Below are 19,340 nucleotides of genomic sequence, written 5' to 3' on the forward strand. Positions count from 1 at the left end.
CCTGTTTAATTAACTAGTTCAATGAAGGTGAGGAAAAGAGAACACTTCTGAAAGATCCCAGAAAGAAAACACCGTGTTACCAGTGAAGCTGCTTCCCTCCAGCACATCCTGGCTTATGCCAGTGTGTGATATAGTGACCTCAGTAAAGTCCAAAGTGAAGTGATGGAATGAGTACGTGGGTGAAAAAAAGGGAATTTATCTCCTTCTGCACTCAGTACAGCAAGGCTTACTCAAACCTTGTCCCTGACTGAAAAGAGTCTCTTCACTCAGACCCTCCTGAGGAACAGAGACGCTCTGTCAATCAGTCACTGCCTCAGTGGCTCCTTGATCAGCACATGGCCCTGCTGATGAACACAGGCAGTCTCCAACCAAAGCAGCTGTTCCTCAGAACTAGTGCAGCCTGGTAACAAGGCTTTCAAGGGCAAGGGAGCTTCAAATGTGCAACGCCTTTTTGTTGGGTTAGAAAGAATTAACTGCAGCAAAGGGTAGCCATGCTCACAACACGGGCTCTGTCAGGATAAACCTGAGTTTGAAACTCTGCGAGGCTTTTGGCAGTGTGACAGTGTGGCATTTTTTTGTACATCACTCTGGTTTAACTTCACTGATGTGCAGAAATGCAAGCTGCTTGCAATGACATCTTGGGTCTTAAGGATTTAAGATCCAAGGATTTAAGTCCAGTTAATTCACCAACTTTCTCCTAATTGATTACACAAATCTGCCTGCTTTGCAAACAGCTGGGCAACAAGGCAACCCTTAGCTTAGGGTTTCCAAGCAGTTTTGTCCCACTACTACCAGCGTGTGACATTCCTTCTTCCTTTGCCTGCCGAGCTGCAGTACCACACAGAAGGCAACATCACTGCTGGTACGGGAAGGCCACAGTCTTCCTTCCCAGAGATGCTCGCTCTCCATTCCGTGATACACTGCTCTAGCTTCATCCTCATGACAAACCTTACAGTACAACCGAGCCACAAATCTGGGATGAAGAACTTATTTGCAGAAAAACAGGGAGTCATGGTAACCTCGGCTATTAGTGAATTCTGAATGAATTCGGGATAATCATTTATGACTGAAAAAAGGAGAAAGAAATGAATGAGGGAAAATTTGCTACTTTTTATTTGGACATTTTCTAATACAAATCTTTTTATTTCTCATCCCAGTGGGAACTTTCAAGGCCAAATTCAGCTACATTTACTTTTCAGAAGTTAAAGCTAACAGATGAGCCTTCTCTGCAATACAGAACTGAAGCTCAAAATTAGAGCCCCTTGGGCAGGTTTCACTCTCGGTCAACTCAACCTAAAACAATTTTTTTCTGCTCTACCCATTCTGTTGCAGAGCAGAAAATGAACTGTTTGCACAGCTCAGCAATTAGAACATGCTTCCACATTTAACCTGCTCAAGGACCAGGTGCTGGTGGCAGGCACGGCCTTCACAACCAGCACACGCTCTCATGGACACATTTTTAATGAAGAACATAAAAATATACAATATAAGTATTTATGCAGAAGTTGAAGAGTGGGCTGTGAGCTTTCAGCATATAATTCTGTTTTCAGTGGGATAAGCAATTTTTCACACGCTTTGGTGAATTTTAGCCTAATTAAAAGAACAAGTAGGTAACTATTGAAAATACATGTAGGTACTTTAAGGAAATAACCTAGTCATTGATTCCAAACCTATCTAGAAATTTATGAGGACTTAGATGAGGTGCTGATGGGCTCCTTAGGGAAAAGATCATAAGAAATCATGAGGATTTCAAGCAAGAGTTTTCTAAGAGAGCCACCGCTTTACATGTTCTGTGAAAATTTGTAACTCAGGGCCAGTTTTGTTCAGCTGCAGTAGAAGGTATGCAGAGCAGTTGAGAAAACCATCCGCACATGTCCATGGTGGTCAGTGTTATATGCTAAATGAATTGTTTAATCCACTCTGCTCCGGTATCATGTTTTCTCAGTGACCTCCTGAAAACTGACCTCTCTTTCTCTGACTCCACTCCTCATACTTCAGTATCATCTCTGGAAGAGGGACGGGGAATGTCAGCAGTCTCCTCCTAATGCTAAGATTGCCCTGAACATCAGCAAAACGTGTGAGGAAGGGGCCTTGCTCATTTATGGCAGCAGGTTTCTGAGATTCGGGGCTGACACCACAAGGCAGCCTTGACTGTCCAAGGCGCACTCTACATCTCCGTGGAGAATGGTGACTCTTGGAAGGACACCTCCCTTGTGGGCCACAGAGACGCTCGCCTCCTGCCTACCTCCTTTTTGTCATGATTGCTAGCTGCATCTATCCAAATAGACTTTTGTGAACTATCATGTAATTCTGGTCTGAAAAATTCCTGGTTCAGTCTGAATCTGAACTATGCTCATTGTCTAATGAAAGCCTACTCCACTTTCACTAGTGTCCACTCTCTATCATCCTAAATGTAAGGAATCTGAATGTTTCCCTGTGCTGGTTTAAAGATTACGTGCCATAAAATACAAAACAGGATGCAGGGCTGTTAAACCTAACGATGTGATGAACTGAAAACTTCTGTAACTACAGGTTTACACCATTCTGACTCATATTCTGTTCCGGTTTTTTGTTTTGTTTTGTCTTTTTTCTCTCCCTTAAGTGTATTTTAACTGCTGGAAGAGAGACTCCACCTTGGATCCCGAGAGCTGGGCACTGGCTGACACCTTCACGTCAAGAAACTCTGCCAGTGACTGCTACTGCTCCCTGATGTTTGATCCCAGGCCTCCCACACATGCCGAGACACAGGAGGTTCAGCATCTTGGGAGGCCATAATGGTGAGAAATACAGATCCCTGATGAGAATGCAGGAGACATGAGTCAGACATGAGCAAGACCCAGATTGCTGTGAACAACACACCATCTGAGCAATATCAGTTTAATGATGGTCAGACAGGCAGCACAGCTCTTCTGTTGAAACAGTTAATATCTCCATTTTCCAGGACACCTCAGTATTGCATACTGAGGCATGCAATAATTTCACGCTGGTCTGTGAAAATCACCTTTCTTTTTGTCGCCCATAGCCTTAAAAATTGGGATACTTCTCAAAAGAAAAAATAATCTTTTAACTTATGATTTAAATCAGTAAAATAATCCTATCTACTGCTTTGCATGTCTCTTTTCACTTTAAGATCTCAAAGTTAACATCGACAAATAGGCTCTCTCTTTGTTCAACGAATGGGGAAATTGAAGCAGCACCTGTTTTTTGCCCGCACTCACACATCTGATCAAAAGAGAGAGTCCGGAGGAGGATCCACACACAACCTCTGCTCCAACCTCTGGAGAACTGTTTTCTTGCCCTTACACATCAGAGACACAGCAAGACACAGTAGCCTTCACATAGATTGAATTTAGAGGTTTAAAACACCCATTCACTTTTCTAATGACACTTACAGGAGACTTTTCATATAGTAAGATTACAGAGTCCCTTGTTTGTAGTATGTTGAAAGACATGCTTTTGTTTGCCCCGTCGCTCCATTTGAGGCATATGATGTAACATCATGGTACGTCAGGAACTCTGAAATGAAATGGAATCACCACACTACTGTATGCCACACTCTGCCTAGGCACAGAAAGAGTAAGTTAAATTCACTATTTATTTCAGCTGCCAAAGTGAATTTATTTGCTTTTATTAGTATACGACTCGACTTTAATATTTTATATTTTTCTAAGACAGTTCTTCGTAATTCTGAGGACAAACGCATAACATGAGTAAGACAAAACAGTCGGTCAGTTCCTTCCAAGCAGCCTAGTATTCAAGGTATGAAGTGAGGCAAATCAAGAGTCATAGCAGCCAGATTTTCTTCTTAGTCTTCTGAACGTAATAGTCCTAGCCTTTCTGCCCTGGACAGATCTTCTCAGTAGTCAGAAAAAACATTATACAATGGGTAATGTACAAGACTGAAAGCTGAGAATCCTGAGTTCCAGTCCTAGGTCTAACACTGCCGGTGGTGATCATCAGTAGCTCCTCCCACAGCCTCAGTGTGCTAGACCATAAAACACAAAACAAGCGTTATCTAATACCAACACAGTACTTGGTAATTCTGGGAGGAGAAGATCGATGCAAGATGCTACTGCTGGCAATATATCAAAAAATATTCTTGCTAATCAGATGTGGAATTGCCTCCAGTCCCAAAATAATTAGTCTTCTACCAGTGGAAGAAGTCTCCTGATGCTTCTGGAATGAAAGGGGAAAGAAGGGAAGAGAAGAAGGAAGGATGGATCTGCCTTTGGATACCGGCTGCACAGGTGACCTTAATTCGGACGTTTCCTTACTTCACGTTTATGCGACTTTGCATGCTGGCAGTGTAATTGGCTTCTAATGAAGAGCACCTTTATTTACCACTTTTTCTTTAAGAAATAAAGTTCTACTACTGTTGATACAATTGGTCTAGTCTCTCCGTTTTCTCACAGCTCTGCGCTAAATTCAGTCACTGCTTCTTTCTCTTGAAGAGATTACAAAGCACTCTGCTTTGGTTCACAGGACTGTGAAGTGTTATTTGGTCTTTTTTAACGGTAACCATACAAAACAAACGAAGCTGACTTTGTCATGATTACTGGTTTGTAGATCTCTCAGAACAAGCCACAACCTAAATATTTGTGACATTACAGATTTCTGATATCATTTCAAAGAGGAGTGTTTCCACTTCTGTAGGTTAACCCCTCTTCCCTCCTCCCCCAATTTCACATCAGTCCCTCGTGCTACCACTCCCATCCTGAGGGGCTACGTGCAAGCTGGGTATGTCTATTAGACAGAATTAATTCCTTTCAAGCTCCTTCTGTGCATGGCTGTGACTGACAGAGATGGGTGTGCTGTTTGCAAGCGTCAGTGGAGCATGACCTCAAGTTAATACGCTGAGCGATGAAAGAAAAAAAAAAAAAAAAAAGATTCATTCAGAAGGTGGACTCTGTAGTGAGATTAGCCAGAACTACTGAGCACATAAAAACTGCTGTTTTGTCAGCACAGTGCTTGGTGGAGGTTTTCAGTATTCCAGCTATTCTAAGCCATCATACTCAAGGCTGTGGCAACTGAAAAAAGAGGAGAATCAAAATAGCATTTCCAATCCAAACGTCATTGTTTTAAATAAAAGGTTTGGACCTGGGCGCTTAGAGCAATACATGACCTCCTGGCAGCTGCCATCCTCAGCGTGATGTGAAAGGACTTGCAGTAACATGCACAGAAATGTTTGCAAGGCTCAGAGAACGGACCACAAGGTATGTAGCCATTCAGTGGTAGACGCCGGTTTAACTCCAGCCCAGACCAAGAACAAAGGACGTTACAGGAACCTCTAAAGTCCGTCTGGCCACTTGTGCTAACTGCTCTCATTCCAGTTGCCTGTGGACATTAAGTCTATTTTTCAGATGCTATCTCTACTAATGGTGGTAGCAGAACTGCGGGGGTCACATGGGCCATGGTAGGTGACCTCTTCTCTCACTCAAACAATATTCTCTAGAGCTGAGCCTCTGGCTGCCTGGAGGCGCAGCGCCTGCATTAGCATTCAGGCTGTTGATGTAATCTGTAGCTGGCTGAAAATTTACAAGTTTTGGGAAAATATCAATGATGTTTTTGGCGATTTCTTCCCAGCTATAGAGTTGGTCCTTTCTTAAATCTGAAACACAAGAGAACCATTAGCAGAATTGGAAGAAATGCAGTCTGCCTCCCTCTTCTGACCTGTTCTAGCAATAACTATCACTGGAGGCAGGATTGTGGAGTAGTATCAAATCTCTTTCTATCTGCGGTTCCTGTTGTTGACTTTGACAACTACATCCATTTAGAGTCAGATTTTATCTTGCATTGCTCCTTTGAAATCAGTAGACATTAGGAGCTGACAATAAATGCAGAATTTAGAGTATAATAACTTCAGTGCTTTCTGTGCAGAGAATCTTCTATTCACCTTTCCACACTGCCTGCCTCTCCATCATGCATGCTTTTCTCGTTTTTCTATCTGATCCTATGTTTAAAAACCTCTGCATCATCTGTTCTTTTTGCAGTCTTGTTTAACTGAACGAACTTCTTCTGTTTCTACTGTCATCTAACAGTTTTTCAAGTCCTTCAAAAGAGCAAGACCCACAGTGTTCCTGTCTCTCTTTAAAGGTGACTAAATCTGAGGGCAATGCTTATTATAGTCCCCCTTGCCCCTCTTCTACCTCCCCATTTACAGCTGCTTAAGGAAAACGGATGTAAAAAAAGCTGTTTGAGAGGCACAGGATAGTGAATGTCTTTTTTTGTGGAGGCAGAGATATCTATCCTAGTGTTGATGTAGCCCATTAAACCAAACATACACAGATCTTGGGACTTACAATGAACTCTGCTTTTTTTGTTACTAGCCAGCAGCTCTCAAGAAAAAGATAAGGATTTTGAAGCCTCTTGCCTATTCAACAGTCATTTCATAAGGGAATACAGTTTAGACTACAAAATTATCAGTATTACCATACTTCTCCATGACATCTGGTTTTCCCCCAGCAGTCCCTCATCATGTGCTGACCCGACTCAGTGCTGTTTAGTTTAAAAGACCTAGATCGCAGTGTAAGCTGACAAAAAAAAAAAAAAACAGTTGATATGGGCCAGTTTGTCATTCTGTAGATGTTTTTTCTCTCTTTGTGTTCATCTGTTCTGCCCTCTTCCAATTTCTGCTTTTCATGCAGAAAATACTACTTGCAGCAGTATTCACTGTGATCCTGGATTGCTATGCATACACTGAATGGGAATTTCCATTCAGTTCCTCCTGCTGAGAATGAACAAACACTGGTAGTCCATAACCACCTCACCAGCTAATTGAATGCAAAACAGTCTTTTGCTAAACCTCCAGCCATGAGTGCTAACGAGTAAGCATGGAGAGAAAGGAGCTGGAATCTGCATTTACACTTAAGTAGAATTTATATTCTACATAAACAATTGTCAAGCACTTGCGCTAATGATCCACTTGCTGTTGTGAGCAAACGCCCATGTCATCTGCTTGCAAGGATGTGTATACACAGAAGACTCATGCTTGCCTCTGAAAGGATTGGTTGGGAGCTTGGTCAAAGAGCTGGTGAACACCAGAGTTGAGTCAATAGTAGAGAATTATGATAATAATGAAAAGAAAGACCAGGCAGCATTTCCTAGAGAGCTCTGCAAACTTGCTGGGACCCACTTAATAGCCTTGCAAATGCTGTCAGTGGTTTGCAGGCAGTGGCCACCAAATGGTGCAGGTGGGAGAACAGCAGCAGCTCACCATCTTTCCAAAGTCAGGACTGGAAAAAACCTAGCAGCCTGCAATCCAGATGTTGCAAACTAGACTTGCACTGCCACCTCCTGGCTGTACCACACACGAAAGAAAACTTAGTACGCTGAACTGCTCGCTGTGTATTTTAATCCCACTCAGGTTATGGGCCTGATCTAAAGCCCACTCATATGAGTAAACTTCAAACTAGCTCTTGAAAATATGTGGAGGACGAACGGTCACCCAGACATTGCCTTTTGGACCACAATTATGAAAGAAAAGCTTTGCTGACCTTACACTGCACTCTATGCATACATTTTAACATGCAATGAAAACACGGATAGAATTCTTTCTATGCCAGCTGCCCATATAAACATGTTTTATCATAGTTTCTCACCTTGGGCGGGGGGGGGGGGAGTAGGAGGGATCACAGCCTCTTGAGGCATCTCTGATGGTATAGCTGTTAGACTTTGTCCTCCCAGGCACTTAGGAATCTCCGCTTCTTTATTGTTTCGTGGAAAGGAAGTCCTGTAAGCATACAAAGAAGGACTGTATACTTTGTTTTGTTACATGGGACTATAATATGGAGAAAAGCTTATAGTTAATATTCTTCTTCTCTCTTTCCTAGCTTGCAATGCCTAGCAATATTTCCTGCTAATGTTGGCGCAGGGATGGAGATAGATATTGACTTTCATCTCTGTACAGAATTCTGGCTTTACTGCTCCATAAACTGCTCCAAGAGAATAATAATAATGTGATGTCATGATTTATAAGAACAATATAGTTTTTTACATTTTTATACAGTTTCAAATAGCATTTGCTTTTAAAGTTTCCTTTTATCTGAACTTCTACTCAATAGAAAGTCATAAAATCTCAAGGAGTGTGTCAGCCTAAGGATATACAGACCTTTGGGAACACGAGCCCATAGGTAGAAGAGGGAGTGTGGGTTCAGAGCTTCTGTTGTTCCAGGTCTGCCCTTTAATCATTATCAAAGGATTTGGGTCACGTAACTTTCAAATTCCTCAGTGAGTCATTTTTCCCACCTGTGAAATGGGGGAGAATCATACTGCTCTATCATAGTTCAAAAGGAGATTCACAGCGCTCCATTCTTCCACATTCATTGGAGGCTCTGATAGGCAATTGAGTGACGTTATCCTTTACAAAGATCCTCCAGAAAATGCAAACCTAGATGAAAGCGACAGTGACTGTATTTGGAAACCCACATTATCCTTGCTCTGCAGCTGAGTAACACCCAATTCACGTGGTAGGAGCACATTCTTTTCTTGGTTTACATGTGTGTGAAGAGGTGATGTATTTAAATGAGATTTACTTTCATGACAGGAATTGCACTGACAATTTGCATTAAAGATAAGCTGAATGAGGTGGTGAAGAGGAGAACTAGCTTCTTCACATTCGTTTCCTTTTAATTAACCCATACAGGATGTTAATTTTGGATTAAGCCCTGCCTTATGCCATCTATAAGATCCAAGTCATTCTTCCATAAAATCTTTCATCAGCTCATTTTCTTTATGCCAGTTAACCCTTTGGAGACGCTGATAGCTCATAGAGAAAAATTAGAAGAACGGCAGTTTGCTTTTATGTACTTCCACAAAAATACAGTAGCTTTTTTTCTATTTTGTCTCAAGTGAAATGGCAACGGTTAACATTTTCAGCTGGAGAGGAATCTGTATTTCCAGACAGGTCTACTCTAAGTACCTAGCAATTTATTGGAAATTATTAAATCAGTTCCCATGTTAATTGAAAATAAATGATATTATATGCAACCCTAGTGACCTCCAAATGGAACTGAAATCTTTTAGGTCCCCAATAAAGATCTCTGCCATGCTGCCTAATAAGTAACTGGTAGCAGGAGATGTCTGTTATCATCCACAGGGATCAGCCTCATGAGGGAAAAACTCAATCAGCAGACTTGAGGGATATATAATACATACTTCATCACCAGATAATACAGACATTTGCCAACAAAGAAAGAAACATGGAGACTCAGGAAGACCCTGGCTGGGCTCCATGTCGGACAAGAACAGACTAGGGGCTATATAAACTCTGGTTCGGTGTCCGCACCACTTCCTCCTCCCCACAGCTCCCTCCTACCCATAACATCAAGCTGTAGTACACTTTCCAGCTTTTGCCCTTTTAATCCGCTTTACCTGCCTGCTGGCCCTTCTCCCCCCTCCTCATGCTGCAGTCCTCCTCTCTGCACAGGAGGAGCCACCAGCTGCAAGGTACAGCACCGAGCTGCACACCAGCTGCTGAGCTGGCACCGACAAGCTGGAGGGCTGGAGGATGCTCACTGCAGGTGCCACCAGTCAGGAATTTAGCTGCCAAATTCTAACAAGCTTCTGCTGAGGGGGTCCAAATTGCAATTAGTCAGAGCTTATGAGTTGGTCAATTCATGTTTCCCTGGGGACAGCAAAAGGGGCTTTCCTGACACTGGAGATGCTTCTTTCTACAAAGCCTGGAAGAAGTAACACTTCCAAGTGAAAGCACTGTATGACTTTTAACCAGGTTAAGAATCAACATATCTGACATAGTTTCATCTTTTTACATGGCTGAACAATTTTAGATAAAATTTTCCAAAGTCTGGCAAAGACATGAGAAGCAGAGAAAGCGTTAGGTAAGATTTTAGACACCTCCACGATGTCCACCTTCTATCACAGTACCACAGAAGCTAACCCTACCTCACTGCAGTAATGGAAAGGCTCCCCTTGCCTTCAATCCCAGAGCCTGAAGCAAAGGAGAGGCATCCTGAACCTCTCTCCTGACTCTAACGGTCATGTCAGAAAAATTTTAAGGAACAAAACACAGTGTGCACTTCACCCAGTGGACATAAAGACTAGGACTGGGCACAGGCTTGAAGCAGGCACATAGTCTCCATACTGTTAACCTGCTAGCACGGCCTCGGCACAGTTCTGGTCTGGGTCGGCTAGCACTCTTCCAGACAACCCCTGTACATGCCTTGGGAGGTGGCACAGGCTACAGGCCTGTACAGACCAGTCTGGATGCGGCTACTTTGTTTTGGAGGCTGTGTGAGTTTAGTTGCACCCTGCCAGTTGACTTCCGTTTGTTTACTGGTAGAGTCAGCCAAACAGGCTCGTAACCACAAAAATGACTCTGATCACCCAGGCAGATGCTGTGCCCTGCAGCTTGCTCCTCACCCACTTGCCCTTCTACTTATCATCAAAGAAATAGGCCAGCGGTTCTCAGGTTGATAACTATTCCAAGCAATGCAGTTAAGCAACCTATCTGGAGTAAGAGTTTTTAAAATTACAGCAAAAGAATAAAGAGGAAAGTCATGTTTATACTTACAGCAAGAGGCCAGAAAGATAACTTATCACACACTTTTTGGCAAGAGAAGAACCAGAAGATCATTTCTTGGACTGTTTAATAAACGTCATTAGCATCTGCACTTTTTCCCATTTTGTTCTTATTAAGACATCTTGGCAAAGTGCTGAGAACTACTTATAAGAAAAAGGTTACGGATGCTGGCAGGTAGAGGCAGATAGGGTCATAAGAGCTTGAACTTGAGGAACATTATCTGCCAGAATCAGGAAAAAAAAAAAAAAAAAAGAACATTTGGAGCTAGTGAGGAGATTAAAAAGAACTGACTAACCCGGCCAAGTAACACCAAAGGTAAGAATGACACAAGATGCTTTCAAATTGTCTGCGAGAGCCTAAACATCATAATGGGAGAAACAGTTAGAAATAGGAGAATTCTTAAAATGACCTGAAGGGAAAGTGTAGGCAGAATATCAAGGAACCTTCACAAATAGATAATTACCATAGAAAAAACAGAACTGTTTATCTGGGGAGAGGAGTGAAGAAAATGCTTAAATCAGTGCCATCCAGAAGTGAATTAAAACCAGGAAGTTCAAGTCCAGAGGGAAACTTTAGAGTTAGAGTTTGGAAAGCGAGTGTAGTTCGGTTCGTCATCTTTCTTGCTCTTTGAATCCAATGACATGTATGGTGCCGAAGACTCCCAGACCTGCACAGACGAAGATAAACAGACTGATTTTTACTTAAAGCAGCAGGTGACTAAGTGGAAAGGAAAATGAGAACCACCTCTCTGGCACCACCAGCCACAAATCAGCCAGTCCTACTGGGAAATAAGGGAAACTTGGGAAATACAACAACCACTTAGAAAACACACCGAAAAATTATTCTGGCAGATACTGCAGCCCACTTCAATTAGGAGGGGCGTTTTGAAGATCTATTGCAGAGGTAACAGAATTAGCAAAAGCAAATAAAAAGGGCTGAAGAAAGATGCTGTTTTGAGAAGAGAAAAGAAAGCCTATTCCTGTGTTTAGACTATTCAATTAAGTTAGCGGTGTGGATTAACGCTACACGAGCCGAAGAAAGCCTGCAGCCAGCTCCAACAGCCGATACTGTCTTGGAATACAAATATTGAGCAGCAATTATACAAAAGCTCTTACCAGGCAAGTTTTGGTGGGGGGAAACTTTAAAAATAAATGGTAAAGAGCAGCCTGACCAGAAATGAGGCAGCACTTTATGGAATACCAATTGCCACGCCAAAGGGAAGAAATGAAAGGAACGTGCTAAGAATGTCAACGACGACCCTGCGGTGAAGCAGTGAAGATCCCCAAAGCATGCAGCTAGACGGCTGGCACTGCGAGTCACCGGCCTATGCCTCCAACCCTTCCTGCCGCAAGAGGGAAGAGCTGGGCAGTAGAGACCCATGTGCCAGGACACCAAGAATACCCTCACCTGAGGAGGAGAGGGCAGGGTCACTCGCAGAGCATATCTTGGAGGTTTGATCTCTCACAGCTACACAACACACTATCAAGACAAAACGGGGCATTCTACCTCCATGATTTGCCATAGGAATCGGGATCAGGCCCTTTCCTCAGTCTTCTTCAGCAAGTTAATAGCCTAGATTAAGGGGAACAGAATCCAGTTCCCAGATACAGGCAGTGGGCTTTTGTGGAGAAAACTCAGGGAGACCCAAACCCTCTTGTAATCTACTGGCAGCCACAGATCAGTTTTCTCACAGTTATTTGCTCAGGATAAAACAGGCAAGAATGCTGCTTTGCTGACACTGAGCCCTACAGCAATGTGGCTTCTCCTAACGAATAAGCAGGCTCAGATTCTCTTCTGCACCTTTATTCACTCAGAGGAGAATCACAACTGTTACAACTGCCTGACTTTCACGATTCACATGGGCCAGTTTTGGTCCTGGAGTAGATTAGTATACTCAAAAGACTGATGAAATTTATACCATTTGGCCATTGCCCATGAAAGACAGATACAGAGCCTAGTGAGCCCCTTCCTTCTGCCTACGCTCAATACTCCCAAAATGCTGCCTGTCCCAGGCCTGTGGAAAGGCAGTCCAGTAAGCTCCCAGCATCAGTATAAATGGCAGCCAGGAGGACAATATTGGCCCAGCTCTTTCTGGACAAGAGAATCACAAAAGCAAGAGAGAAGAGCAGCAGCCTTGTCTGTCATCAGATGCTGTTGTCTGGTTTCGAAGGTGGTCCCCTTCAAATAAGGTGATAAGGAGATTCTCTGAAAGGCTTTGTGCGGTCCCAGACTGTGCTTGTATGTGTTAGAGCAGCACTATCCAAACTTCTCTTCAGAGTGCACTCGTAAGGGTGCATGACTAAAAGCCGTGTGCAGCAGCAGGAGCCAGGAAACGTGGTTGCTTCCTACTGCATCTTCTGTTATCTCAGGGACTAAGGGACCTGCCTCTTCTCCTGCATCTGTTTTGCACTTGTGAAGCAGGGGTCATACTACTTTTGATCTTTTGAAGAACACCCTGATGTTGATGGGGTTAAGAGAGAACCGAAAGGAGAATGCTGCTACTGTAGCTAAATAGATGCAAACGTCCTCCCAGTGCTAGATCGATGTGGTGTGTAAAATACGCAGTTGTAAACTCTGTAACCTCACGAACCAGCACAGTTAAGATCAGCGGCACCATCTTAACTCTGCTCCCTTGCATGTGTGCATTACAACACATCTTTGATGGCATGATTATATATGGCTTCTAAAATAATATAATATCAGGCACTTTTGTTCTACAGCCTTATTTATTACTTCTGAGTCTGTTGTCTCTAGTTAATCTTTTCCTGCCTGGAAGAACATCACTCCATCAGTGAATCAGCATCTCCAGAGAGGAAACAAAATGGAGCCACATTCATAATATACAGCAAATTGCTGTCTTAACACTCAGTTAATGTTCCACAGTGGATTAAGAATTATTGTCCTAGTATTTCAGCTTAGGCCAGATTTAGTGCCCCAGTGGAAGAATTAAGGAGTAGATGAAACAGTGCACGCAAAGCTAGTTTCCAGAGCAATAGAAGAGCATGTTGCTATCACAGCCACTAAGGCAGGTACGTAAGAATGAGGAGATGTCACAAAGCACTTCCCTTTCCACAAAGGCTTAAGGGGAGAAAAAGGCATTCGGATACCACATGAGATTTCAACACTATTCCTGGAAAGCAAACAAAGACAAGCTATTTAAACAAAAAGATCTTAATGAGTGCCATTATAGACAGGAATATGACTAGCGCCTTCACGGTCCATGTGTTACTATGCATCATCCAGTTAAGATACTTGGCTTGGCTACAGAATAGACTTCTCTATAGCAGCTGAAGCACACATCCAAAACTTTACTCACAGAAGATTCTCCAGAGAGGTGATATCTCCAGTGGGTAATCTAAATTTGAGAAGCGCTTTCTCTCAAATTCCTATCTTTACTCAAGGAATATTCCTGCAGCTCCATATCACACACAAGTTTATCTGGCCCCTGCTTTCCCTTTCTCCCTTCTGCCTCTGACACGCTCTTGCATGTCTGCCACGACTCACGGTTGTTGAACTGCTTGTGTCCTGATGGGATTCTGAGCTGTAAAGCCCGGGAAGAAATGTCCCCTCAGAGCTTCGCGTGACCCTCCCTCCCTCTTTCTGCAGCTTCAAATATCAGCTATGTCACTGTGAGCTCACACTTCTGACTCACAGCTCCTAATCTGCTTTCCTCAGTTCAGCTTTCACAACATCACCACCCCCAAGTCTCCTGCTGACTGAACACCAAGCAAAATTAAATCCTGAGCTCTCTTTGTGATTGTCTCCTCTTGCGCTCTTTATTTTGTATAACTAAGAATGCTGCAATGTCCCTTACCCTTCAGGTCAGTAACCAGACAGCTCTGGTTGCGCTCTATACTCTTTTCCACACTAGACTATACCTAAATCCTGATGATTCTCCTCTTGCAGAGTTTCTAAGACGCAGTGCAGCTCATACTCTTGCCCACTTTTACCTTACCTCCAGCCTTATATTACTTCTTCCCTTTCTGGCCTCTTTAACACTGCAGTGACTCCAGAGCACAGCTTCCAAATCAACCTCATGCCTTGCATAATGATCATATCATTGATACTCTTCTCATGTTACCCTGCATTTCCAACTACAGCATGATTTTCCACACATCTCTGCTTTGCACAGTCCCTTTATTATCCTGCTTATCTGTCTCTGACATTTACTTTGCTGTTCTCTCCTCCACTCTGACAATAGTGCTCACTCTCAGCACCAAGTATGACTTGCTTTTCACGCTACACTCTTCCTTTCTCTCTTGTTGCCATGAAACAAGAGTATGTCTCCATTTTCTTGACCCTGCAGATCAGTAACTCCCCATCTGGCAGTGGAGCTGTCCCTGTCCCAGGGGCCATGTTGCCGTGCTGACACATATTGCCCCGTCTTCCTTCAAATCCCTCTTCAAAACTTATTTCCCTATACGGCAGAAATAAACACCATAAAACCAGAATAACCAAGACATGATACCACTGAGCTTGCTGAGGGAACTACAGCCATGCATTACTCCCTCGTACAGCTAAAAAGCCCATCTACTCAGTAACAGAAAGGAAGATGAGAAATGGCGTTACTGAGCATGTCATGTAATATACAGAGACTGAGAAGGAAATGTCAAAGCTTTAAGTTCGTTCTGAACTGACTGTCCTTCCACTGAGCTATACAGTGCCTATGATGAACTATGCAGTTGAACACACCACCGCAAGCTCCATTACCATCAGAGCCATTTTACACGCCCGTTTCTGGGAGAACCACATGGGGCTGTTTGTTCCACTGAAATACATTACACATTTTCCACTTACCTTGTGCAAGCTAAGCACAGATACAGGCTTACATGCCATGACATGTTAGTCTCTTACCTGCCTCTACAGTTCAGGTGTTTACGAACTGTACTAATTACATTTTCTGTTATCAGTTCATCCATGTCTGCATCTGAGATGTTATTATAAACTGCCAGACACCAAACACCAACCTTAAACATCCAGGAACTCTCCCTTCATTAGGATGTCTCATTCCAATTTCTTTCAGAAAAAGACAAAGGGAATGCAGCTCGTCTTTTACATTAAAAGGGGGCTTCCTCCCCGAGTGCAAGGAATGTGCAAGGCTCATAACGTCTTCCTGTTACCACAGCAAAGAGATTTCTTGTGAGTCAGTTCCCTGTACTATCAGGTGAGCCATCACTTTGAAGGCGGCCCCTTGTGTTGCTGCTCAGTGCAACTCATGCTGTCTTGCCATGGGCCTGACCCTGACCAGTAAGGGGGCTGGTAAGTGCCTTTACAGAAAGTCATCTTAATAGTTGGATTTTGGAAGAAGAACAGGAATACACTCAGTCACGCATCATCTCTGCCCCTCATTTTCCACACTGGTCCAGGCCTCACCCTTAAAAGAAGAAAGCATCATGACTAAGCTAGAGGACTTTCTCGTCCCAGAAAATGGAGGGACGTCCTTCCCTCGTGGGGAGGCAGACAATGCTGCTAGTGTAAAAGAATGAAGTGGACTCTTATGAGCTCTTCGGCTTGTGCTTTCCACCCTCAGTATTGTATGATTCATCTAATTAAGGTACACAGCCTGGAAAACAAGAGGCAATTTGGAGCTTCTACTCATTAGCTGGATGTGAATGGGATTTCCCCCCCCCCCCCTCGGCTGTCTTCATTCTATCTGCAGCAGTTCTTCGTGACTCAGTCGGACTCCAGAAGGGCCCATGATTGTGTGGGTTGCCTCTGGCAAAGGCAGTAGCCTGCAAGTTAAGTGTCTGTCTGTCTTTTACTTCTCTCTGAAAACAAACACTGAAAAGCCTATTCCCTGTGAGGCTGACCCGGCTGTCGTGTCTCGCCTGCTTGTTGGGATACAAGATGATTAATCTCCTTCTACACAGTTCGGTACTTAAAGCATATGTGAAGGGGGCACAAGGGCTTTCAGCTGGAGCAGGGGTAAAGAAAGACTTGTTTTATGCTTAATGAAGAAATAATTTCCTTAAGAACAAAAAGCTCTTTGAAGCCAATGCTTATAAATTGCTTAATTGGAAATACACATAACAGCCCTAGGAGTATTATCTGAGTGCTTCTGGCTGGAATGAAAGTCAGGAAACAAAAGTTGTTTTAGACATACTAATAAAATAGGAGGTTGTGAAGGCTGCTGGGATATATACAGACGTTTTATTTTATGCTTGACATATTAGGCTGAGTTCTTAAGTGGTTTATTTCTGGTTTGCAAGGCCTGCTGATCAGCTTTGAGGTGGAGAAAGGCAAAAAGTGAAGGGACAGACCCTCTGAGCAGAGGTCTGTAACTCCAGAAAGCTTTAGTGATTTTTGCCAGCTCAGGCTTTCAACTACTATGCCTGCTACATGAAAGTACCTAAAGGTAAAGCTTTAGGAGCTGAGATTCAATCAAATGTGCCCGAAATACAGCTAGGTACATCTTCGGCGGCGCCCTTCCCTTCCCGATGCCGCAGGGTGGGACCCCGCGGAGGTCCTCGCCTTCGTGGGGACGAGCCCGCGCGCGGGCTGCCACCTTCCCCCTCCTCCCGCCAGGCCCCGCCGCCTCTCCACAAGGGCAGAAATGGCGACTGCCGCCTCCCTCCCCTCCTCCCCCGCCGCCTCCCGCCTGCGCAGGAGCCGCGCCCCAGCCCCGGGGCCTGGCGCGGCCCTTTCGTTGCTCCAGCATAACCCAAGTCTTTAGCGGCTGACGGTGCGCGGCCTGCGCCGCCATCCTCCGCCTGATTTGGCTTATTTGGACTTGGCGTCTTACCGCGGCCGCTAGCGACGCCATCCCGCGCGGCGGGCTCCCGCCGGCGGGGCCGCGGCGCCATCTTGCGGCCGGCGGCGCCATCTTGCGGCGAGCGGCGGCCTAGCTGAGGCGAGGCGAAACGGGGGGCTGGTTTTGTGCCTCAGCGACACCTGGGGAGTCGTGAGTCTGCGCGGGAAGACTCTAAAAGCCTAATAAAAAAAAAAAAACAACGGCCATTTAATTATGGCTTGTGGAGAGGATCATCGCTAGGGCTGGTTTAACAGTTACCTGCCTCGTGTTGCGGTGTCCCTGCCGCGGGCGAAGTCAGCCCTGAGGGGAGGCAGCGGCGGCAGTTGTGTGTCCTCCTGCCTGGCTGCAGCCTGGTCAGACAGGAAGCCAGGGCAAGCCCGGGAATGGGAGGTTTTGCCATAATCCCCTTTTATTTTCATCCTGGCTCTCCCAGCTGAGTATCTTCTGTTGTATGAGTTAACGTGCTTTGTTTTCTCTTCTAATAAAAGGTGGCTTCTGAGCTCAAAAGCGCTACAGGGCTCTTGGGGTCCTCACAGCGAAGGGATGGGGGAAAGGTTTACATGGGTCTGCCTCAAAGCTCTGGTGATTGAAGGACTGATCGCAGTGGGGCTGACGGAGGAAGCCATATCAGACAATAGGAAAAAACAGCCTTCTAGTCAAAGCCACAGGAAGGAAAAAGAAGAAAAACAGTTAAGCATTTGAAGTGTAAAACTTATGCATGGTTTCCGTTTTAACATACACTTTTTTTGTCTTGCTTTAGCTGGTGGGAGCACATTCATTAGCAGCCCTCCCAGGTTCAACAATCTTTTGATATTACTGAGGAGGGTATAAAATCCCACACTGAGGAAAAAAGCGACAGTTAACACAGACTAGAGCTGCAGCTGTTGCTGACCCAGTCTTCCTAAAGGCAAGGAGTTGCCTCCCTGGCTTAGGTTAGTCTTGCCAACAGCCGCGCCAAAATCTGGCAAAACCTGCCCTTCTGGTAGCAGAGTGGCCTGCTGGCCAAGGCAGCATCTTCTTACTCAGGGGGCAGAAGAGAGAGGAAGAAAAAGAAATAATCCCTCATCATCCATGATGCTGGCATGTTCTTTAATGTTGCATTGTGTGTATTCTGCGTGGTAGTTATCAGAGCTTTAAATTGGGGTATTCTTCCCCCCAAATCCTCTCTCACAAAGGCAGCGATGAGGGCAAAAGCTCAGGGCTTGGTCGAAGCTTCTTTGTAAATCTAAACCTCCGTAAAAGGGGGCTAGAAAGGGGCAAGGACAGCTTTGGGTTGGCACCTTAAATTTTAATTAATGTTTTATACTTAAAAGGATGATACGTGTTGAGGTAAAACTGAGACCTTTTGAAACCTGGTTTGGGTTTGCCAAAGAGCACAAATCTACTGCTAGAATTCGGCCAAAAAACTGTTAATTTGGCAAAAAAGGCTTATTGGGTAATTTTGTGAGAAACCTGCCCTCGGCCGCCCTGATTCCAAGTTTGTTTTACCTGCCCTATATCACCTTCCTGAAGCTCATGAGATCTGAGCAAGAAAGCCTGAGTAAGCATATGGATTTCTGACTGCTTAGGGAACACAGCTTTAAACGGAAACTTAATTGAAGCAGAGCTCTTTCTTCCTGTCATTTCTACTTTCCTTTCATTAAATCCCAGTTTATGCATGGTATGTAATTTTGTATGTCTATCGCCATGTAGCGCTCTGCCTGCTGGTACAGAAATAAGCCAAAGGCAGCAGCTATCAAAGACGCTGAGTTTTACCTGCAAGAGAAGTCCTAGGAAAAAGATTTAATCAAATAATCAACTTTATTGGTGAGATGTTTAGTATTTCAAAAGATATGCATCACAGCTGAGAACAGCATCTCTCAAAGGTCTGTAAACTCAGATGTAAGAGTTTGAAAGACTATTTACAGTGTCACTGCCTAACACCTTCCAGGCACAAGAACAGAGTTTTTTCTTCCTATAACTGCTCATTTTCTGCCCTAGTGCCATTACTTCATTGATAGAGAGCCTGTAAGCACTTCTTTCATGAACTGGGCCTAATTATTTTGGGTATTG

The 19,340-nt window shown here is 44.1% G+C and overlaps 1 long non-coding RNA gene across 1 annotated transcript; it reads right to left on the bottom strand.

Moving 5' to 3' along the window:
• Positions 1–2,861: 2,861 nt before the first annotated feature.
• Positions 2,862–17,372, bottom strand: LOC138066870 (uncharacterized). The gene is made up of 4 exons (XR_011140479.1): positions 17,280–17,372; positions 7,599–7,729; positions 6,430–6,530; positions 2,862–5,608 (listed from the first exon to the last, which is right to left on the bottom strand). It is a non-coding gene; the product is annotated as an uncharacterized lncRNA (long non-coding RNA).
• Between the last annotated feature and the right edge of the window lie 1,968 nt (positions 17,373–19,340).

The sequence above is a fragment of the Struthio camelus genome, chromosome 3 (assembly GCF_040807025.1).
Source record: "Struthio camelus isolate bStrCam1 chromosome 3, bStrCam1.hap1, whole genome shotgun sequence".
Classification (NCBI taxonomy): domain Eukaryota; kingdom Metazoa; phylum Chordata; class Aves; order Struthioniformes; family Struthionidae; genus Struthio; species Struthio camelus.